The 24958-nt window shown below is 39.9% G+C and overlaps 1 pseudogene; it reads left to right on the forward strand.

Annotated features, from left to right (window-relative positions):
- Positions 1–685: 685 nt before the first annotated feature.
- On the forward strand, positions 686–1714 carry LOC149208951 (DNA repair protein RAD51 homolog pseudogene; annotated as a pseudogene).
- The last annotated feature ends 23244 nt before the right edge of the window (positions 1715–24958 follow it).

The following is a 24958-nucleotide window of genomic DNA, read 5'->3' on the forward strand; positions in this document are numbered from 1 at the left end:
AATACACACTCAAAACCAGAGTTTAGATTTAATTAATACGAATTTTATTTCAATATATGATGTGATATTGTGTCGTACGATTTGTGAATTGGGGATTTTCTTGATTGGGTCGATCCTATATTTAGTCGTTTTATTATTAAATGTTGCATGGCTATATGATCCATTCAGAGGGTGAAGCTATCGATTAAACAAAAACAACACTATTCAGTGCATACATATTCCGTGTTAAGCACATATCGACGCAAGTACCCAAGACAAATGAAGGGCACGTGGAAAATAATCTCTCGCCGCCGGCGACAACAAATCCATGACTCGTGTTTTTAAATTTAAAATCTATGTGGATCCCTCTAACCACAAATTAACCATTGGAACCGCAGTGGAATAAACACGTCTAATACAACCTTTCGATGGGGATCACCAAGTTGCAATTCTAAACTGTAGCCGAGCCAGATTTACCATTGTCAACCATGTAGACTAGCCTTGAATCACTAGTGTCTGTGAGTGCTAAGAACCCTGCAAAAGATAGTCTCTAGCCTCTTGCCTGGCCCCTCTCTAGAGTAACAACATGATCATCCATCAAACCATCAGACAACCTGAAACCGATCGAAGGGTCAACTAGGTAGCATGAGACACGCTTCTTTCGTATTGGGTTTCCCTCTTAACTTGCTTTCTCAGTAATATTCCCATGGAGCAATAACAATGCAAACAACAACAGATCTCCAAGGAAGATGAAAATGTAGAGGAGCAACAGCATGGACCCTACACCATTGAGCAACTCCAGGCATGTGGGATATCTGCTATTGATATTAAAAAGCTCAAGGATGTCAGGCATTGCACGGTAGAAGTTGTTTGCATATTTCCCCAAGAAGGAGCTTGTGCAGATCAAGGGCCTCAGTGATGCCAAGGTTGATAAGATTATTGAAGCAGCCTCAAAATTGGTCCCCATGGGTTTCACTAGTGCAAGCCAGCTACATGCTCAACGCCTTGAGATTATACAGATTAGTTCTGGGTCTAGAGAGCTTGACAAGCTATTAGAAGGAGGGGTGGAGATATGATCAATCACAAAGATCTATGGGGAATTTCGAACAATAAAAACCCAATTATGCCACACTCTCTGCGTTACTTGTCAATTCCGTTAGATCAGGAAGGCGATGAAGGCAAAGCACTTTTTATTGATTCTGAGGGAACCTTCAGACCGCAATGGCTTTTATAGATTATAGAAAGGTTTGGGCTCAATGGAGCAGATGTGTTGGAGAATGTTTCCTATGCCAGAGCATATAATATGGATCATCAATCTAGGTTGTTGTTGGAAGCAGCTTCTATGATGGTAGAGACAAGGTTTTCTCTGATGATCGCAGATAGTGCTACATCCCTTTATAGAGCAGAATTTATAGGCAGAGGAGAATTATCAGCAAGGCAGATGCATCTTGCTAAGTTCCTTAGAAGTCTTCAGAAAATGGCAGATGATTTTGGTGTGGCAGTTGTGGTGACCAATCAAGTTGTTTTGCAAGTAGATCCTTCTGCTATGTTTGCAGGTCCCCAAGTTAAGCCTAATGGAGGAAATATCATAGCTCATGCTTCCACCACAAGGCTTGCTCTTCGCAAAGGTCGAGGTGAGGAACGCATTTTCAAAGTGATCAGCTCACCCTGCTTAGTAGAAGCAGAAGCACACTTTCAAATTTCTCCAAAAGGTGTTATTGATTGCAAAGACTAATAATGTGAGAGCTCTCTGATGTACTAATGTGAAATTTTCAAGACTGCTTGCGTAGTTTGATGTAGATTCTTATCCAGTCATAGATGCCACACAAAATTAGAGTGGGACGGATTGAAAAGTTTCAAATCTGGGAATGAAAATTTTAAACTAGTTATGCTCGAAATTATACTCGGGTATTAAGAAAATGAACCGACTTTCATTTTTTGCTGCTAGGGCACAGTCAAAGACTATAGCCGAGAATAGGTCCACCATAAATTGAGGTCGCAGAAAAAATTCTTAGTATAAAACAAAATGGGCACCTGATGGAAGACATATTAACAATAGCTACTTGCTCTAATGTTGTATCATATGTGTGTTAGTTTTTGTTTGACAATTTGACATTTTTATTGGCATTCTTTAAATATTATGCTCTACACTTTTGGAAATCCAATCACTTGTAAATCTAAATAGCATTGTCTCAACATTACAGGAATTTATATAAATATGTAATTCCATAAGCACCTTTATCTGCAATTTTTTATGGTCCACATAATCTGTAATTCCTTAACTATCATAAATTTAGGGAAGCCATTGAGATCGAAAGGAGGCCAAGCAATCTCAATAGAGTTGACGGATGGAAGATCAGCAGATGCTAGATCCCGGCCCTCACCTCCTAGTCGTTTCCTCCCCCTCCCTCTTTTTGTAGCTGGTTCGAGGATTTTTTCCCTTGTTATCCTTTAACATTCCTTCTTTAGCATTCTTCTTTGTTTGATTTAACCTTTTTCTTTCCTTCAAGGTTAAATTATATGGTTTAAGATATTTAAATAACTAATTTATATTCTAATGATTTTATGTAAATTAGTTACCCTTCCCTTAAATTAATTCTAAAACTATAATAGATTCATTTCATTTACTAATTCCCTAAATCTAGTAACTAAGGTTCCTAGTAGATTACTAAGATATTAATACCCTATACAACTAATAGTAATAATATTAATATAATAATCATAGTAGGGATCGAGTATAAAATCATATTAATAATATCCTTAAACTTATTTAAAATAAGGTTAACACAATTAACTTCATTAGATTAATAATATATTAATTATTATTAGTTATCAAGTATTGTCCCTTAATAGATTATTTCTAGCACATGAATTACATAAGATAAGTAATAGAATAACTAACTATTTATATAATAATTCAACTTAATTAATATAAGAAAAATAATTTCTTTAGATCATGGTTTATTATTAAAAAGAAAAAATAACAATTATATAAACAATTAAATTAAAATATTATTTAATTATTTTAATATTATTATAATATTAGATTAATATTTTAATCTAAGATGAAATATTAAGCCTTAGTAGTTGGTAAGTAGTTATGGTTAATACTTAAATTAATATACAGATGTATTAAAATAAATATACCTTTTGTATAAATTTACTTTTAATTTAATAAAATAACTAACTATTAATTTAATAAAAACCTCAGCTTAATTTACAAATTGGTTTTTGTCCCCCTTTTCCCTGTGTCCGATCAAACTAGCCGTTTCCTCGTCTAATATATCCGTTAGTTAGTCAATTTAGTTGTTACCTGGTCAATAATTATAGTCGTTGGAAGTTCTGCTCTGACTATTTAACATGCATTCTGGATCTAATTCTTCAACTTGTCCTGATGATGAACCACACTGGTTGGTTCAAAACACGTCGACATATATTCTATCATGTGATTTTAGCCGAAGAATTCTCTTTACCTAAATCTGCATTTTTTTTATGATCCACATGTGCTGACATGTAATTTGTTTGGATTGCAATGAATGGGCCGATCATATCATAAATCTCCGATACAATCATAAATTTCCTGAACCACATGCAAGGGATACAACAACTGTACATATGGATGAAATTACATAAGATTTTATTATGAAGAAATATTGCAAGGAAATGCCCAAGTGAATCGTACTTGGACAAGCCTGACCTGCAAAATCGATCTTCCAAAATATGAAATCAAACTGCATATAGGAAAATTGTCAACATTAAAATCGAAGGCACAAACAATGAAATGACAAGACGCAGGAAAACTCAGATGCATCGAACATAATAATCCTATCATATCCACTTTTGACAAAGGTTTATTTAAATAATGTTTAATAAATAGGTTGCTTTTATAAGTTTTATGCACACATATATGGTTAAATTTTTTTGTTTTTTTGTTTTATAGATGTTGAAATCTTTTTGTAATTATCCACAAAATTATAATGAGTTACGTTGGAAATTGAGCATAGTTAGGATATCGTTCATAATAAGTTATTGTGCATGGAAGACATGTTCATGTTGGCTTGACTAATTCTGTTGTATAGCTATGGGATTCTGCATCTACCAGACATATAAGAGCCTTGAAAGATCACCATACACAATTTTAGAGTAGAATGTAGTAGATATTTAACAAAACCAGTCATGCATGCATGGGCCCATAGGTCTCGGAGGTTCAACTACGCTCTGATACCAAGTGTAGGGATCAACCCTATATTTTTCTTTTTTAATTATATATTAAAAATACAACCATAAGAAAATAGCACTGGGAACTCAAAAATTTTTATTAAGCATTATATAAAACTTTCCTGAATTTCACTTCATTGAACATATCATCTAATTTACTTGTTAGTAACTTAAACCATAATGAAGTCATACAAAAGAATATTATAACAACATAGGTACCGTTCACTAGGAGAGGAGATTCAACTTGACTTACTACTAATTTCCCTCCTTTGTTGTCGCTCACCCCCAAGTGTGAATGTTGACGTGCTTGATCCAAATGCAATGACCCACTGATTGACCTCCCAGCCTACTCCTTGAGTACTTTCCTTCCCCGCGGACCACCAAGCTGCAATGGGGTCGTACAACGGAGGAATGTATTAGCTAGTAAAGGAGAGCACTCTTTGGCTCAAGAGTCCCCTCTCTAAAGGCCTCTACCTCACCAAACTCACTATAGCTCGTATTCACTACTTTGACATAATCTCATCCATCAAACATTAGGGTCAATAAAAAGTCCCTTCTCTCATGGCCTGCCCCTTCTTTTATAGGAGTCCTCATAGGTGACACTTGGCATTTCATGCATAATTAATTATTTTTGTTAATCCAATAGTTTTATTATTCACCCATCCATGTGTCACTCTCTCATCAAGGATCTCCAAAATTATTTACTTAAATTTTAATTTAAAAATAATATTTTTCCTCACCTCAACAAGATTCCTATTTCTTCTCCTAGTTGTCTCTTGATCCCTTTTTTTACGCCTTAATTTGTATTCATTACTAAATTCAATTGATAAGTCAAGGTTTGATCCCCTATATACTCCCTAATTTAACTCAAGTTATCTCTTAGATGGATATTCTTATGTTGGTTGTTGCCACGTGGAGGTTCTCTAAATTTCTCTAAAATTTAATTTATTAATCTTATTTTAATTCACCATCCTCTTCTCTTAATTAGGTTTAACTATTTTAGGATTAATATTTATCCTTACATTTATGTCCCTCTTTCCCCTTTTTACTGAATTAGATTACATTATCTACCTAATATTTTCCAACATGGAAAGGGTAGAGTTTTTAAGGTAAAATATTTTATTTCTTCCTATGATCCTCTTAACCCAAGTTTTTTCTTGATTTAATTACCTCATTTACCCTTGATGTGAATTTACCTATTTTTTCATATCTTGATTATATTTATTAATTTATTTATTTTTAATGATTCCAAGGGTGCCAAGTTTGGTCATGCCCTTCAAGAACTTCCTTTGAAGTTCCAAGGGTGTCACGCCTAACAGTTTATTTGTGATGCCAAGGGTGCCAAGTTGGTTGTGCCCTTCAAGAAACTCCCTTTGAAGTTCCAAGGGTGCCACACCACTTGCGCTTCAAGAATTTAATGGCTACGAGGGGAAAGTATAGGTGCAACGATAGAGACCACTATCATCTCTTATGTAGCCTGCTATAGTGAGACTAATGGTGTCGGGGATAAAGGAATCTGCCTTGATGCACGCCCCAGTAAAATCCTCATGAGCGACCCAGCTGTGGGACCTGCCCCCATGACATCGTGATCTTCAAGGCGAAGATGTTTCAACCTTTCCAGCCCAAGTCAAGGCGGGAGTGCTAGTGGGTGAGATCAGGAACATTGTCCCACCCCTCCCATGCAGTTCCATCCAATTGTACAACCCCATCACCCATATGTGAGTCATTCAGCCAAGCACCTAATCTATGCCTGCAACCACTAACATATCATTAGAATATAGATAAACATATATAACAGGTTTCAAAATTGACTTAGAATTTCAAAGACAAAATTTAAATTTTCATCAAACCAGGTACAGTCAACTCGTCATATGCGAGTGCCTCTGGTGGTTCCTGCGATACTCAATAATCATCAGTAACAATGTTTCTTAGTGTTAGTCATTGTCATAATAACATCACCAACATCACGTAGTCATTCACATCATTGTTCATTGTGAACCAGAATAAATGAAATTAGGTAACATATGGGACACATCCATCATGGCTATCATCATCATAGCATCAATGGAAACATACATATCCATCAAATCTATCAACTTCGTAACATCAACAGAAAACATACCTATCCATCAAAGTTATCATCATCGTGATATCAATAGAGAGAATACATATCCTTTACTGCTATCATCATCATAACTTCAATAGAGACCAAACATAACCATTTATGCTACAATCATCATAATATCAATAGAGAACATGCATAACCATTAATTCTACAATCACCATAATACCAATAGATAACATACATAACCATTAATGTTATCTTCATCATAATATCAATGGAGAACATACATAAACATCACAACCACTAGTTTCACGGCCACTAATAATAGAGTCATGTGTCTGAATCCTCAACCTGAGGTCCTCAAAGAATAAAGTGTGGGCCTTAGGGCTAAATAAATGTTAATGTCATATCATTGTAGTTGAGTAGAGCGGGGCACTAGCTTGTTATGGGGAGACAACTAGAATGGAGAGGACGGGGATCAAAGTGCGAGCCCCCGTCTTAATCGTTGTTGCATATTGCCCGTATAATTTGGACGACAACAACTCTTAACACCCACAATACCTACCCCTCATAATACAAGGAGGAAATAGAAAGGTCCAGCTGTTATTTCCAATATCAGGCATATTTTTCTTAGTTTGTTGATTCTCTCCACAGGTGTATTAATTCATTTTCATAGCTGCTCTATGATATAATGCAAATGGCTTACCTTTTCTTTCTTTTTCACCCATTTTCACTTCTTTTCCTCTTATATTTTTCCTCATCCTCCCTTCCATTCATATTTTCCATCCATGATTTCCCAACAAGAAGTTTCCCCCACTACTTCTCATTCAAAGGATGTAGGAGAGACAAATTGCTAAAATATAGGACTTATGGCGTAACTATAGGAAATGGTTTCTTCTACTACTCATGGGTTAAATGAGGTGAAAAAGATAAAGATAGATAGAAAAAACATAGGAATTTTTAAACATGAAGAAATCCCTTAGAACCCCTCACCTTTTACCACTTGTAGTATCATAGCCCCTATATGCACTCATGGTCTACTAGTCTTGGTCAACATCTCTTTTTATTAACCGCATAATTGAAAATATTTACAATAAGAGGGTGCCCAAGATACTATAATTCACCACAAAATTTCTAAAAGGCTTCAAAAAGGTTCATAACATGTCTTGCTGAGACATTGACAAAAAACCAGTATTGTAGATATGCAGGAGTATTGACAACATCATTTCTATCTATCCTCACGATAAAAAGGACAATACATCTAGATGGAAAACCTTTGTATCAAGTTCCCAAGCGATTTATATTTGCAAAACAGATGAAATAGTTAAAAGTATATCCAAAGTCCAAAAACGTAAAGGTTCTTAATATTAAAAATACATTATAATATTATGATTTAATCCCATAAAACCATATTGCGGCACCTTTTCCGCTGAACTAAGGAGGATGATGATGGCATAAATACACCTTTCATGTCGATGAGAGACGATAGTGGGGATCAGGGTGTTCAGGATTTGAATTTCCAAGGAATGGGTATGAATCATTGGATGAACAATAGATTTGATTCTAATTCGCTAGGGATGCAACCAGATGTATATGAAGCAATGGATGCTGCAACCATACAGGAACGAGAAAAGTGTTGATCCATCCAAACAACTCTTGTAGTTTCAATATCAACATTATTTGCAATCTCAACAGCTTCAATGTAGGTCAAGTCCATAGTTACAAAATTAGCAACAATCCTCTTCTTCAGCATCAGTTACATCAAAACTCATCTCAGCATCATCAATTGCAGCAACATTGTTTTATTAAACAACAACAACCATCTTCTGAGAAACAAAAATGCCAACAATTATTTCATGTTCCAAATGTTGAAGGTGCCTTGTCCCAAATACCTTCATTCCAATCTCACACAACAATAACATTCTCATCATCCATGTGTCCAAAACCAATATTTGGCAATTCTAATGGAAATCTTTCTTCAGCTATGACAATTACAAGGATATCTAGGCTTCAAAATATATTAGGCTCTTCATCTGGAGGAGAAAATTCCAACTATTTGAACTTGCCCAATACTAGCTCTGTAGTCCATCAGCCTGTGGGAATGTTAACAGGACATGGTATTCCCCATGATTACCAAATTTCCTCTAGTTCATGGGTCCAAAAGCTGTTATCAAATGATTTGGTCCCATGTCATCCAAGTGGACAAGTTGAACATCTTCCTTCAAGAGGTCATGTGTTGTGTGTTATATAAAAAAATTAGTTAGTTTATAAGTTATTAGGCAAAGGACATGATCAAAGATCATGCCCATTGAGCAAGAGGAACCCAAGGCAATATATAGCCAGGGCCTAACACAAAACGTAAACATCATCTATCTATTTATTAATAAAATATTTACCATGCCTGTCAATCTTTGTGTGTTCCATGTGGTATGAGAGTGAGTAGATCGCTATTTTCGCTTTTGTCCCGTGCTACGCTACCTTAGTCGCTATTTGCTGCATCTAGCGTTCGCATACCAGTCGTTGTCACAAGTCCCTTTCCGTCTCACAGCCGCCATCTGCTATCTCCACGACCACAAATCCACATTCTCTACGCCATCCCTCTAGTCTGTTGCACCGCCGTCAATCGTAGTTCCGACATCAACCCAACCACCGTCCGTTCACTATTACACCTGCCACTTCTGCCAAGAACTCCGTCGTCATTCCACCTTCAACTTCCTTCCACCCATAACCCTGTGTCTCTTTCCATTAAATGTTCGTACGATAGTTATATCTATATTTAAATTAATTAAGATTTAAATTAATTAATATATAGTTTATGACTATACATAATTTATTTAAATAACTTTATATATATATATATAGATATATATATATATATATATATATATATATATATATATATATATATATAGATATATATATATATAGATATATATATATATATATATATATAATTAAATTAATTAATTTAATTTAATTATCTAAAAATAAATAAAAAATTTAAAAAGCTGGCGGACAAATATACACCCCCACAAATTCATTCAATTTCGTCGATATCAATGGCTAATTTCAGCAAAAATTTGATTTATCTGGAGAATAGGATTAATATCCACTTCGATGATTTCAACCAAAAATTAGTCGATCTCGAGAGTAGGGTTATCAGACATTCCGACTATGTTATGAAACCAGCTCAAGAAAAAGATAGAAAAGATAGATGAACGCCTTAGAATTGAGCCTCTTCGAGGGGGCAACCTCCTTTACATTACATAAATGAACAATTCTTGGATGATACAAATGACAAAACCTCCTTTCTATATATAGGAGTCTAAGGAGTCACAATATAACCTAGCCGACCTAACAATAATAATATAAAGCCACAAAAATAACAATAGAGGGATTCTATGGGGCACAGTAATAACAATATGGGGATAATAGGGGCACAACAATATTAATAAGGGGTACAACTACAATAGTAATGGGGTAATCACTAGTATTATAGGGACCCAACATGCCCCTCTCCTTCAAAAAAGTGTTGTCCTCAACGCTTGAGTAGTTCTGGATGCTTCTGTATAAAATTCTCATCCTCCCATGTGGAATCTTCAGCGGATAAGTTCTTCCACTTGATAAGATACTCCGAAATTGATCGATTTCGTAGCTGTCGAGTTCTTGTTTCTGTGACTGCTTCCGGTTCCAATATAATTTTTCCTTCCTCGTCAAGTTCTGGCAATATTGTTTGAACTGGGAGCTTGTCGCCTATAACCTTCTTTAAACATGAAACATGGAAAACTGGGTGCAATCGAGAAGCTGCAGGAAGCTCCAATTTGTATGCCATAGTACCAATCTTTTGCAACACCTTGTATGGACCATAATACTTTGGTGATAATTTATTATCCTTCTTAGCTTGCTTGAGGGACATTTTCTTATATGGTTGTAGCCATAGGAATACCCAATCACCTACATCAAAACTTCTTTCGCTACGATGTTGATCTGCCTGTTGTTTCATTCTATTCTGTGCCAACACGAGGTTATCCTTTAAGAGTTGGAGGACTTGTTGTTGATGTTCAATGTGATGTTCCACTACTTGAACCTTAGAATTTTCTCTTAAATATGATGTGATGGATGGTGGCTGATACCCATAAAGTGCCATAAATGGGGTCATTTTTGTTGTTGTATGGAAGGAAGTGTTATACCACCATTCAGCCAGAGGCAACCATTTGACCCATTGTGTCTGTTTATCAGATACAAAGCAACGAAGATATCCTTCCAAACATTTGTTTACTATCTCAGTTTTCCCATCAGATTGAGGATGATAAGATGAGCTATGAGCTAACTGAGTACCAAGACAAGAAAATAATTATGTCCAAAAATTTCCAGTGAAAATGGGATCTCTGTCACTTACAATAATCTTTGGGTTTCCATGTAGCTTTTCAATTGTTTCCATAAATGCAGTAGAAACTGTACTGGCTTTAAATGGATGTGATAATGCACAAAAGTGTGCATACTTGGTAAGTCTGTCAACTACCACCATGATGACACTCTTTCCCTCAGACTTGGGTAAACCTGTGATAAAATCCATTGAAACCTCCTCCCAACGTTGGCTTGGAATGGATAAAGGTTGTAATAGACCCGATGTCTTAATTGTTTCAACCTTATTTTGTTGGCAAACCAAACATTCTGCCACAAACTTTTGAATATATGATTTAAGGCCATCCCAAAAAAATTCCTTCTTAACCCTGTGGTAAGTTTTTAAAAATCCTGAGTGCCCTCCTAAGGGAGAAGTGTGCAATTCCATAAGAATCTTTTGTTTTAGCTGGGAATTCTTACAGAGGTATAAGCGATCTTTGTACCATAACGAATCATTTTTCCAGCTAAATGTATCAGACATACTGGAATCTTGTTGTAACTTTCGAATAAGTGCCCACACTTCTTCGTCATTCTTCCATTCCTCCCTTGCTTCGTTTATCCAATCTGGTTGGATAATAGAAATGGTTCACAACAATGCTTCCACATCCTCATCCTTTCTTGAGAGTGCATCTGCCACCACATTTTGCTTCCCTTTTTTGTAGATGATTTCAAAGTCATAACCCAACATCTTTGTGACCCACTTTTGTTGCTCTTCAGAGGATAATATTTGTTCTAAAAAGTATTTAAGGCTATCATGATATGTTTTTACCTTGAAGTGTCTTCCCATTAGGTAGGGTCGCCATTTCTTAAGTGCATGGAGTATTGCCAACATTTCCTTCTCATAAATAGCTTTGTGTAAAAACTTTCCCTTGATTGGACGACTTTCAAAAGCAATGGGTCTTTCATCTTGCATTAAAACAGCACCAATTCCATTTCCTGAAGCATCACATTCCACAATAAAGGTTTTTTTGAATTCCGGTGTAGCTAAGACCGGTGCTTGGCACATTGCCTCTTTAAGATGTTCGAAGGCCTTTGTTGCTTCTAGAGTCCATGAAAATGAATCTTTCTTCAATAATGTTGTTAGAGGTGCTGCTATTCTCCCATAATTCTTAACAAACTTGCGATAATACCCTGTCAACCCAAGAAATCCTCGCAGATGCTTTATGGATGTGGGGATTTTCCATTCCTTAATGGCTTTAATTTTGCTAGGGTCTACCTTAACTCCTTCATGAGATACAATATGACCCAAATATTCCACCTCTTGTACTCCAAAGAAACATTTGGATCTTTTTGCATATAATTGTTTCTCCTCCAATAGTTGTAGCACCCTGTCAACATGTTCAACATGATCCTTCCAAGACTTGCTGTAGATTAGTATATCATCAAAAAATACTAACACAAATTTTCTAAGGAATGGTTTGAAAATTGAATTCATCAAACCTTGAAATGTTGAAGGTGCATTGGTAAGGCCAAAAGGCATGACCAAAAATTCATAATGACCCTCATGAGTTCTAAATGTTGTTTTCGGAATGTCTTCAATCTTCATTCTGATTTGATGATATCCTGAACGAAGATCCAACTTGGTGAAGTAAATTGATCCATGCAATTCATCCAGTAATTCATCAATGACAGGAATGGGAAACTTATCTTTAATAGTGAGCTTGTTGAGCTCCCTATAATCTGGACACATGCGCCATGATCCATCCTTCTTGTGCACCAATACTACTGGAGCAGAGAAAGAACTTTGACTCGGTTGAATTATACCAGCCTCTAGCATTTCTGCAACCATACGTTCAATTTCACTCTTTTGGGCATAGGGATATCTGTACGGCCTGATGTTTGGAGGAACACTTCCTGGAATCAGATGAATAGCATGATCATGATCACGAATAGGTGGGAGACCTTTGGGAGTCTCAAATACCTTGGAATGATTGTCCAAGACTTTTTGGAGATCTGGAGAAATAGATGATTCCAATGTGGAAACATCTAGCGAACATAATTGTGCAATTACACCTCTTTGTTCCTTTTTTAGAAGCTTTGTCATACCATTAGAGCTGATTATCTTTCCTGGTTTCCCTGCAATACCCCTTAATTCAACTTCCTTTCCTTCCATAGAAAATTTCATGAAAAGTTCTTGAAAATTAAAAGCTATTGTACCCAAGGATTGTAGCCATTGGACTCCTAGTACAACATCAGCACCTCCCATTGGAATGGAAAGCATTGGGCTAGTCAATACATATTCTCCCATGGATAGCTTGATATTATGGCACTTTCCAAGCAATTTATTGTTCCTCCATTTGCAATCATCACTTGACACTCTGGTGCTGGATATAGGAAGCAATTCAATTCTTTTGCTACCTTACAATGAATAAAATTGTGGGTGCTTCCTGAATCAATCAACACTATTACCTTTTTCTTCTTGATTTGTCCTTCTATCTTGATGGTTTGAGGAGTGGTAATTCCCGCCAATGCATTACAAGATATGGTCGGATTTATTTGTTCTTCATCTAGGCTTTGTTCCTGGAGTATATCCTCTTCTTTTGACCTTTCTTGCTCCTTTTCTTCTTCCTCTTCACAATCTATGTAGAATAATTTCTTCTCAGCACACTTATGACCTTTAGTGTATTTGCTATCACAACTGTAACAAAGCCCTTTTGCTCTTTTTTCTTCCAATTGTTGTGGTGTCAACCTTATAGGTTGTGGAAGACTAGGGCAACAACACTTCCGTCTTTATAGTTGTGAGTGGTATGCTTCCTGGTTGCCATAATTTTGCTTTCCATTTTTCTTGCTAACCTGAATGCCTTCTCTAATGAATCAGGTTCCCAAAGGCGAACATCATGTTGGATATTATCCTTTAAAGACCCTATGAACACATCAATCCTATGCTCCTCTGGAATATCTTTTACCCTTATGTTCAATTTTTGGAACTCCTCAATGTGCTCCATTATTGAACCCTTTTGTTTGAGACTTATCAATTGGCTAAAAAAAGTGTTGCTTTTTGTATCCTCATAATGTGCTATCAATTCTTCCGTAAAAATTGCCCAAGTGATAAATTGTTTACGAGAGCAAAGCCATTGATACCATACAAACTGATTTGGTTCCAAATATAAAGTTTCCATACGTACCTTTTGTGTGTTTTGCACATTATTGAGATCGAAAAATTGCTCCATCTGTAATATCCATGTTGCGGGATCCTTGCCATCAAACTTCCTCATATCGATTTTTGGAATATGGTGGGTCTTCGATCCAACATTAGAGTCTATGGAATCATGATTAACATTTCTTTTGTTCTCATCATGAGTTTCCTTTACTACCCTTTCACCATTAGTGACCCTTTCTTGTAACAACTTATGCATATTTATTTTCAATTCTTCCATGTCTGTCTTCAAATCTATCTTCAAATCATCCATCTTAGCTTCCACTTCATTCATCTTAGCTTCTACACCTTTCTTTAAACAATCCATCTTAGATTATGTTCCTTTTTGTGCAAGGGACAGTTGTTGCACTTGGTCTTGTAATTTTGATATATCATGTTGCATTTCTTCCTCTTCTTCATGAGTCATGCTAGAGCTTTCAGGTTCCTTACTAGGTGTTTGCATTTTCTTTCCTCGGGGCATCAGTTACCGATAATAATGCTCTACTATGCCCTTTGAATTCCTTCAAAATAAATTTTCAAACCAAGCTTAAGCAAAAATTTAAGAAAATCTACACACCTTTTTTCACTTTGTAGGAGCTCTATATTGCCTCTGATGTATCTCTGTACTTTCCAATCATCTAGATTTGAATTTTTGACCTGTAGTAGCCCTCTGTGTCCTCTTTCCAATGCCACAAGTCTGACCCAAATTGGATTCTCCAAGGAAGAGTTATGCGAAATCTCCCACAGTGACTTGATTATAGACTAGTTCAGTAGAGCGAACTTGTATGACGTGCCACGAGTCACTGTTTTGACCTTTGGATCTGAAAAATGCATACAAGAAACTAAAGTCTGTCCTCTTTCTGTACCTTCTTACGAAATTTCAATCCGATCCCCAGAGAGAAAGTTATGACGATTTTTCCCAGGTCACCTGTTTGGAATGTAATTCAGGAGTCTGCAAAAAGACCAACTTCCTCAGATCATATCTCCGCAAATATAGTGCGAAAAGCTCTGAAATTCGGACCCGAGGTTCAGCGCGATTTCTTCTCAAATGGGTTTTTTTGCAACTTCTGAAACGTCGCAGAAAAAAAGTTATAGTGAAAATGCCACGATGACCTGTTTGGAGCAGCGAAACCCTAGAATCCAAAGCTCTGATACCAAATGTTATGAAACCAGCTCAAGAAAAAGATAGAAAAAATAGATCAACGCCTTAGAATTCAGCCTCTTCGAGGGGGCAACCTCCTTTACATTACATAAATGAACAATTCTTGGATGATACAAATGACAAAACCTCCTTTCTATATATAGGAGTCTACGGAGTCACAATATAACCCAGCCGACCTAACAATAATAATATAAAGCCACAAAAATAACAATAGAGGGATTCTATGGGGCACAGTAATAACAATATGGGGATAATAGGGGCACAAAAATATTAATAAGGGGTACAACTACAATAGTAATGGGGTAATCACTAATATTATGGGGACCCAACAAACGATATCAAGAAGCTTCAGGATACGACAGATCGGATAGAACTACAGCTCAGGCAGAACCATATCCAATCTGAAATGAATCATAATCAGACGATGACGTTGTTGAACACTTTGTGTGGAAGGAAGAAGGTTACACCCGAACAACTAGTCCAAGATGATGGAGGTAATCAACAACATAATTCATCAAATTCAAGAAATTCAACAGATTCTCATGAAAAAACAAAGTCTCCAAAAAAATCATCCATGCACCATCAAGGAAATAGTAACGCGACTTTTTCAAATAAGCAACTCTGAGATACATTCACCAATCAACACCCTCGTTTCGCTCCACTGTTAGCAACGTATCAGTGAAAGGCAAAAAGCGAGCTACCCAAATTCAATGGGAACAAAAAATGCAGTGTAGCTTGGTTGAATAAATCAGAAGAATACTTCAAGATTTACGACATCAACAATAATGACGAAAAGATTAGGCACACTTCCATGAAAATGGATGGAGAAGCATATAATTGGTATATGTGGTGGAAGAAGACGACAATCACCATTAGTTGGAGAAAATTTAAGGATGCATTCCTTAAAAGGTTCCAAGGTGTAAAGGAAGAAGAGTTCTTTTCAACACTCATTAGATTACGACAAAAAGGAAATGTGGATGAGTACACTCGAGAATGGGAGACCTTAGCAACATGAGTACCTGGGTCAGTAGAATCTCATCTAATTCAATCATACATCTCCAGACTTAAAACTCATCTACAAGTAGAACTTGAGCTTCATGACATTACGTCAATAGAAGTAGCAAGATGAAAAGAAAAAAATGCTTAAAAGAAATTTGAATAGATACTGTGGTCAAAACCGGAAAAAGTATTTTCGAGACGAAGAATGCCCCAGTCTATGGATACAGATAATACAAGATATGTTCCACCACATCGTTGTGAAGGTGAAATATCTAACGTAGAAATGCAAAGGTTAAAAGAAGGCAAATGCAAATGTTGTGGTGAGAAGTGGGACCCTAAACATAGGTGTGCAAAAGGAAAAGGATCGAAGAACTTATATAACGGTGAAGACATTAATAATTTAAACAGTGATGATTCAGACATAGAAGAAATAGAAGATGCCCCAGAATTAGATGACGGAAGTATTCTGCAAGTGTCACTATCAGCAATGGTAGTTATATCACAACCCCAGAGTCTAAAATTGAAAGGACATATAAAGAAGAACAACGTAGTGGTTCTCATCGACTCCAGTAGCACCCACAATTTTTTAGATGCGACTGTGGCAAATAGACTCAACATTTTCTCATTTCCCTTACCCAACATGAAGGTGATGGTAGCTTATGGTAAGAAGATCGAAAAGGTATGGAAATGTCACAAGGTCAAATTGCAGATTCAAGACTTTAATTTAGAACCCTGTTATTCACTGTGCCATTAGGCGGAGTAGATGTGGTCTTAGGTATCCAATGGCTACGAACTCTAGGCACTAATTCTGCCAACCATCAAGTACAATTCATAAGATTTAACTGGGAAGGGCAGAGGTACAAGTTATATGGATCCCAAGCACTATAGAATCAATTCGTATCGTCATCTCAGATGATGAAGATGATTCGAAAAGGAGCACCATATTATGTAGTACAATGTCACCAATTAGAAATGTTATCTGCAAACATGGTCAGCAAAGAGACATTAGAGATACAAATATAATTCATAAGCATGAAAAGGTATTCCAAGGCTTGCCTATGAAAATGCCTCCTAATAGGGAAATTGAGCATACAATAGAAGTCAAGGTAGGGGCAAACCTCGTCAACATCAAGCCATATCGATATCCACATCACCAAAAGACAAAAATTGAGAGATTAATCCAAGACCTTTTAAAGTGTGGGATCATCTCAAAAAGTAAAATTTAGTATGCTGCTCCAGTGGTATTGGTAAGGAAGAAGGATGGTTTATTCAAGTAATGCATTGACTATAGAGGATTAAACAAAATAACGATTAAAAACAAATTCGCAATCCCCTTTATCCATGAAATGTTGGATGAACTACATGGCACAAAATACTTCTCAAAATTGGACTTAAGGTCAGGCTATTACCATATTAGAATCAGGTTGGAAGAAATACCAAAAACGACATTTCGAACACACGAAGGTCACTATGAATTTAAAGTAATGCCATTTGGGTTAACCAATGCACCAACAACGTTCCAAGCCACTATGAATGAATTATTTTTTCCATATATTAGGAAGTTTGTATTAGTATTATTTGATGATTATTGGCTTGTAGTGGCCTGACCCAGGTTCACAGGTGATTTAGCCAAACAAATCCCAGTACTACTTGCCCTTTCGACAACAGTCCGCGGAGCGCGGACTGAGGTCTCACCCGAAGTAGTATGGGAGGGAGCTAGAACCAGGTTTCCACACGCTAGAGATGTCTGATGATTTTCGGTGGTCCGCAGTTTGACCCTGCGCACACGTCGCTATGCGCACCTATCAGTACTGCGCAGTTGGTGATGTTGTCTTCACGCAGCCCTACTCGTGGCTCGATCCACGTTAGTACCCAATCCCTTATTATTAACCCAATATTAGTTGATCACTTAGCTTATCTACATGTGTTTAGTTATACTTAACAGTGTTCACCATTCATACCAGTGCGCGCGACAAATAAAACAGTATAATTGCAAAAGATATCAACCATACAATAACTCAAAACAAATACACAAGATTTGGAATCAAACTTCTCTTTATTATTCTTCTTCCTTAGTTACAGACCCAACTCCACCCTGCGCACTCAGCTGCAGGGGTTTGCGCACTCAGCTGCGGACTCTACTAGGCCTCTGCACACTCATCTGTAGAGCCTCTTCCTACTACTACGACCCAAAGCACTTAGACCTTTCCTCTATGCTCGCTATATTCTAGACTCCATTCGTTCCTCTATCCCTCTCTTATTGTCTTTACAACTTAGAGCCTCACTCTATTTATACAATCCCATGGTCCGCAAACTGTGGGTAGGTCGATACTACATTCAAAACTTAGGGCGGACAACCCTATGACTCCAACATACAATTTGCACTCCATGCCCGCAATTCACGGAGTCTTTACAACAATACTACTCAAAACTTGGGCTTTGAGCCCCAAAAAATGTTGTGGGGGGATTCCATGCCCAATAGGCCCCCAACACAAACATCGTGACTCGTCCTCGAGTCACTCTGTCGGCGCGGTGATCTTGGCGTAGAGTCCCTCCACCTGGTCTCGAACGACCTGAATTTCGGTAGCGCACTAAGCTACTGTCTCCTGCACCTGCTGCATTCTGTCTTTTGAGCCCTCTATTTCTGGCATGTTGCACTGCATTTGTACCTGCATCCCCTAAACCTGTGTGATCTTTCCTTTAATATCTATTGTGATTGTAAAGGTTTCGTCAATCCATGGCTGGACACGCGCTTTGAGAATGGCTTCCTTATGGCGCGCCGCGTCAACCTGCTCCTTTAATGCCTTGGCTTGCTTCATCCTTGCAAGATGCTGAGTAAGGACTATTGTCTATGCAATCCCACTGATGTTGTCATATTGTTGCTCGAGTTCACGTGCCTCTGTCTCCAACTGATGAATGTTGGGGTCCTCCTGTAACGTCGTGAGGACCTCAAGCGCCTGTTCCAACATGTTGGTACAGTCGCGCACTGCACCTCTAATCTCTTCCATCCCTGCTACAATAGCATTGGCGTGCTGCTCTCTGACCTCTGGGGGAGTGGAAGGCTGCGCCTTCAACCGCAGCTCGGCAATTTGGAGATTCAACTCCAGTTGCACCTTTGTTGTCTCTTCTCTAGCATTGCGGACTCCACTTGCTAAACTGTGAATCCACACTTCTACTGGTAGATCTACTGCGATAGCCAGCTCTGGGACGTGTCGACAAGCGTCATCTACCGTCTGCACCAACTATTTGTTCTACGACACCAACTCATCGCGCTGCAAGCTAAGCTGTTCTATATTAATCTTCTACTCGCTCAGAACCTGGATTGCGCAGCTCTCCCTGGCACACAGCTCTACTGTTATTCCATCCTGTAGTTGATAGAGCATTTCTCGGGGAAGGGCAGCTAGATTAAGGCCAAGGCCTTTCATCATGCTAACTATCATTCAGTCCATCGCATCTGCTGATACCAGCGCTCCCTCTGGCAACATTATTGTGTTGGCCATCCTCCCGCGCAGCATTTTTTCTTTTATTGAAGTGCTCGCTATGACGTGGGTGGAAAGGATACCTTCCTGAGGGGGCCACACCCTTAACTCCTGCAGCTGCGTTCCGAGGGCACCCAAAACACTCTATTTCTCCGTCATAAAGTCTTGGAGCACTTCACTAGTGACTTCATGAACCATCTCGTCGATATCATGGAGATCACCTTCAATTAAGGTGATCAGGTCGATGGCTAACTTCGAGGCCTTGATCCTTTTTCTTGGACCCGATCTTTCTGCGACACACAGCCGTTTGAGTTGGGTTGAGGTGGTTCCTGGGTCCACGCTCTCCTCTGCAAGGTCCGTGTCCTCTGCCTCCTATCCTACAGACACTGCTTGGCCCTCCTCTGCCTACATTGTTGCGGCCTCTGTTGTCTGCGTTGCTGCTGCTGCTTCGGCGGCCTTCTTCTGCTCCATGGCTACCTGTGCCGCTTCACAGGCCTCCCTGACCTCGGCTACCACTTTTTCGTTGCACCTTTTCTCGGCCAGATAGGTGACATGCAACTTGGCATCATCCTTCTTTTTCTGCATTGTTGTCTTCTCCAACTCCGCGAAATCTGGGGCGCGCCACTCGAGAGGCCATGTCTCTAACACCGTAAAGATCGCGTCGTTAGTGGCTATGAATGGGAGCTTTGTCCATTGTTGTGTCAGATCCTTTCATGCTCTAATGTAGATATTGTGCATGTCCGACATGAAGTCTGCAAAACTCTACAGACTATTGTGCACCGTGGGGGACAGGTGCAGCCTCCTATTAATCTACATTCGGATGCTCGCCTCCATGAGCACGTAGAAAATCTTGGTATCGCGAATTCATCTCGCGTCCTTGGTGGCCTAGAGTGAAGCGTACTTCGCAGCCTCTGGTAAGTCTCGGTCAATGCTCGGGAACTGGCTGTCCTCCGGTAGTTCTCCTGCTACCAGTAAGATGGATAAGAGCAACCACGCGTAGTGGAAGGTCTTACCCTATTCCTGGGCCTCCTTGTAGTTGAGCAAAAACTCTTCACAAAGGAACTCGGCCCAATTGAACTGGACCCCTTCCGCACATTGTTCGGCCAGCGCAACTATCGGCGCTGGTACTTCATTGCCGCGGCATTTTCTCATTACTTTACTAGCCAGGAGTTGGGTGGCTACGCGCACCCCTTTATCCTTGATACTGGTGATAATGTAACCCCTATTTTTCTTCTCGATCTTATATTTTTTCTTCATGGCCTCTACGAGAGCCAAGTCGATGGTTTTCCCTACTATCATCGTGGGGTCCTTTCCCTTATAGGGAAGCCGAGAAATTCAGTGGATGAGATCTGTCGTGATGGGAATAGGCTCCTCTAGCCATAAGTACCCATCATGCACCAGGAAAAGCAGCTGCCTGATGACGAAAATGGTGATGGGTGCACGGTGGAAATGTGGTATCCATAGCAGATGAATCAACCCATGCTTTTCCACACCGCGCAACCATTTTCACGGCTCTAACACTATCTTCGGCCCCTCTATATTCTCTTTCATCAAGTTCATCATTTCTAAGTGCGAGAACTTTTTGCTCTTTGTGAGGTCCCAGTCTTCAAATTTCAGGGTGGGAACGCGTCCTACAAATGGACCCTCAAAGGTAATTTGGCTTTCCCTTTCCATGGAGGGACATACATGGGCAATTTTGCTGTAGAGCGCAATGGTTGGATGTCTTCCTCCGCGTCTTCTTCTTCCTCTGTGGTGGTAATCAAGGCCTACAAGTCTTCTTCCTCTTCATCGGTTTCAATGGTAACTGCCTTTCCTTTTTCTTCCATTGATAACTTACTGTGCCCTGGATTCCTCGGGGACATACGTACTGGTCCCATTGCCTGCTTATCTTTCTTCGGTATCGACGTCCGGGGTGATTTAGGGATTTTTGTCATGACACCAATGCCTTTGGGAACATCTTGTACCATGAGGGTCTGCGCGGCCTCGCCGATGGTTCCTTCCTCAATTCCCAACCCATCCTTAATGGCCGTCATCATTTCTACACAGTATTTTCTCGCTCGCGAACTCAGGGGCTCTAATATCGCTCGGTTCTCAACACTTTGTGCTCTGCTCAACCACTCAATGCTCAAATGAACAAGTGTTATCCACTGGCTATCCCTTGGAGTTTTATATCACCTTTTGAATTTGAATTAGATTGTTTCCCCCAATTCCGAGTCATCAATGCTTTCTTGGCGGCAGATTTTCTGAAATCTTGCCCATAACTCTTGTCTTAAATGCCCGCCGCCCACTCCATTTGGCCTCAAATCAGACATCCCGTCATGAACAGTGACACCAATGGTCACTTCCCAGCCCACCTACATGGCAGCGCATCCCTCCATGCGCAGGCGCGAACCTTGTGACAGGTTGTTCCTACGCGCACCTGTCAGAGCGCGCAGCTTCCAGGCATAATAGTTTATAGTCCCGCGCTCCCTTTCAGCTACCTGGAGTGCTAAGACTGTTCTTCCTCTGGCTAGTCAGGTGGTCGCACCACCTGTACGAGGCTCCATCTTGCCCTCTAGTATAGTCCATGGAAAATCCTCATCTATCATCGTGGTGATTGGCGCCGTGCGCTCTACTGTTTGTAGTGCACTCCCCTGGTTACTACATTTGGTGATATACGGTCCTAGCCATGGCAGCAGACTAATTAATTCTCAGTGATAGTCTTCTAATTCATTAGTATGATCACCCGCACCTTGCCTTGCCATCCTTGGTTTATCAACAAGACATGCTCCCTTAATCTCGTTTTCCAACCTCTTGACCTCTGCGTCCATCAAAATGCTTTTCTTCCTTAGTTGTACCCAGTCCTTTTCAAGTTTGTGAAGTCTAAGGTTCCCTTGTTGAATGGCTTCCTGAAGTCTTATGTGTTCTTCTTCGCGTAGCTGTGTGATTTCCTCGTCTTAGGCTTCGCGCACTGTCACACCTATGGGTGCTATTTCGTGTGGATTCATCTTCACATGCTCCTCAGAGATCACGATCCTTACTTTAGTCTGCCTCCTTGGAATTGTTTTCGCGGTCAGGGTTTTGCATATGGTCCCATATGCACATCAAACCACTGGTATGTGTAGGTCCCAGTCAGTGAGTCTCACCTGCTGAACTCTATTCAACGCTTCACACACCCTGTCGAGTGCTTCTCTATGGATAATCCTTGGAGCGCTTCTCCTTTCCTACTGCTGCGTTCTGTTCCGATTCTCTATTCTGGGAGTGGTGTGCACTTGTGCAGGCTGCATGTCATATGTCTATACCCATCGGGAAAGGTGGGCATGCAAGTGGTTTTTCCCCTCATAACCGGCTCTCATCCTGAGCTGGGGTTTTCCAAATTGTAGGTGCATCATCCTCTTGTATCCGCACCAGTCCTCAAAACTTTCCTGATGTGTACTCCACCACCTTGTGGGCATCGCACGCGGTGCCCATTTTAGAGCATCGAACCGCTGTTGTTCTGGTATTGTGCTTTCAAATTTGTCTAGGAATTCATCCACCGCTATCAACCCATCATACATAGGCAAATCCCTTACCTCTGTTGTCACGCGGCGTAGTGATCTAACCATCATGTTGAAATTAAGCATGGTTATCTTGTGTAACCGATGCTGCCATCGTTCGGTTTCCTCATCCGAATCCGAAGTGCAGGAGTTTTCGCACTCCCACGAAATCCTACCATCTGCAGTTGGGTTCACCCAGTCCTATTCTCATGTAGTTATCTTGTAGATACAATCAAGGTCGTCATCACTATCATCGTCACGCACTGGTTAAGTGTATCGCGCTCCTTCGGCCGGATCTAGCAGTACTACTACGCGTAGCGACTTTTTCTCAAAAATCATTTTGCGCTTCTTCAGATTTATGACTTCATGCATATCATGGCCCAATCCTCTACCTCATGATCAAACTGAGTACAATACAAACATGATGTCCTCGTTGGATTTGTACAATCGCGGGCATAGCGTCGTGGCCCTCCGCAATTGTAACAAATTAGTTGTCTGTGACCCCTTCCTAGTCCCATTCCTCCTCAACCTCGTCTGTGCCCCTGAAATCCAGTGCGTGCCATTCCTGCATTTGGGTCAAGGGCTCATGTTTCGGTCTGTACCCTATAGGGAGGAGTCTGATCCATCATTAGTTCGTAGGTTCTACAAGTGCGTTCACCATGGCCTACCGACCTGCAAAAATTGCAAAATAATTGTTGGGACGCTGCATATACTTTTGCAATAGATGACAATTATTCATAGTGTGTTTTCCTCCTATCTGACAGATCATGCACCATAGTGCAGGCACTGCGCTTGGTCCTGCTTGTGCCTCAGGTCTTAACGGCATCGGCCCTCCTCCCACCAAGTAATTCGCGAAAACTAGACAGTGGTCCTTGTCATGCCCCTGGCCTTTACATTTTATGCACCATACCTCCTCATGCGCCTCTGGCCGAGGTGTCCTGTCCTATTTCAAACTCTGCATTTCCAGACACAAATTTTGTAGTTGCGCATGGATTTGTTGGACTCCCAGACCAGGATCTTGTATAGGGGTCTCATGCAATCTCATTGCCATCTCCAAGGCTTCGGCCTGGGTGGAAAGATTTTGTTGTGACAGTGTCATCCTTAAATGCGGTGTTAATGACGCTACAAACCAGGCGTGGTGTTGTCCATCTGTCAAAGTCATGTTGGCTTCGCGAATCATACTCTTCAGCCTCTAGTCCAGATCCCAGGGGGTCTCACCCGGGAGCATTGCGATCTCCTTAAACTCGATAATTGATTGTGTCTCCGACTTTGGCCTGCTAAATTCCCTATTCAGCGCGGCCTGGATTTCTGCGATTCCTGTGTTTGGATGGTCATTAGAATGCTTAATGTACCATGTTAATGTGCGATCCTACAACGCGCTTACCAGTGTAGCCTTCTTTATATTGTCATCCACGACTCCTTGTGCTTCCCATACCGCCCTTACCACGAACCAGAATTGGTCCGGATCTTCATTCCCTACTCCTCTGAATACTGGCAGTTTGATCGCACTCGCCATACTGAATTGTGGTGGTGGCAGAGGTGGGGTGGGTGGAGATGAAGGTGAAGAGGGTGAGATGGGTGGCGGTGTAGGTGGAGGTGGTAAGCACGGAATTCGCTGCCTTATCAGACTGACTGCACTTCTCAAAGAAACTTTCGCAAGCTCTTCCTTGCTTTCTCGCGAGGGTGAAATTAAGGGACTAGTTTCTAACTCTTCACTACTTTTGTTTCTATAGATCTTCCCACTTCGTGTAGTCCCAAACATTAATTTATTCGCATAACCCGCTTTTCACACAATAGCATCTTAATCCAGGTATTCAAAGATTTAATATACTTACCTCGCGGCCCTTTGAGGAAGCGTTGTTCTGCCTCACTGTAGCTGACGGTCGTATCTACCACGAACTCAATGATAAATCCTCCTATAATCCGATCGAGCCAATGGTCCACAGCTCGCGCGATCTTATCTCCTGACGCTTCTAGTCTGCGCACTAATTCTGGAGTCCA

This window comes from Pinus tabuliformis, chromosome 1_2 (genome assembly GCF_031772625.1).
Source record: "Pinus tabuliformis cultivar Carrire ecotype Pingquan chromosome 1_2, CPIR1, whole genome shotgun sequence".
In the NCBI taxonomy this organism is placed as follows: Eukaryota; Viridiplantae; Streptophyta; class Pinopsida; order Pinales; family Pinaceae; genus Pinus; species Pinus tabuliformis.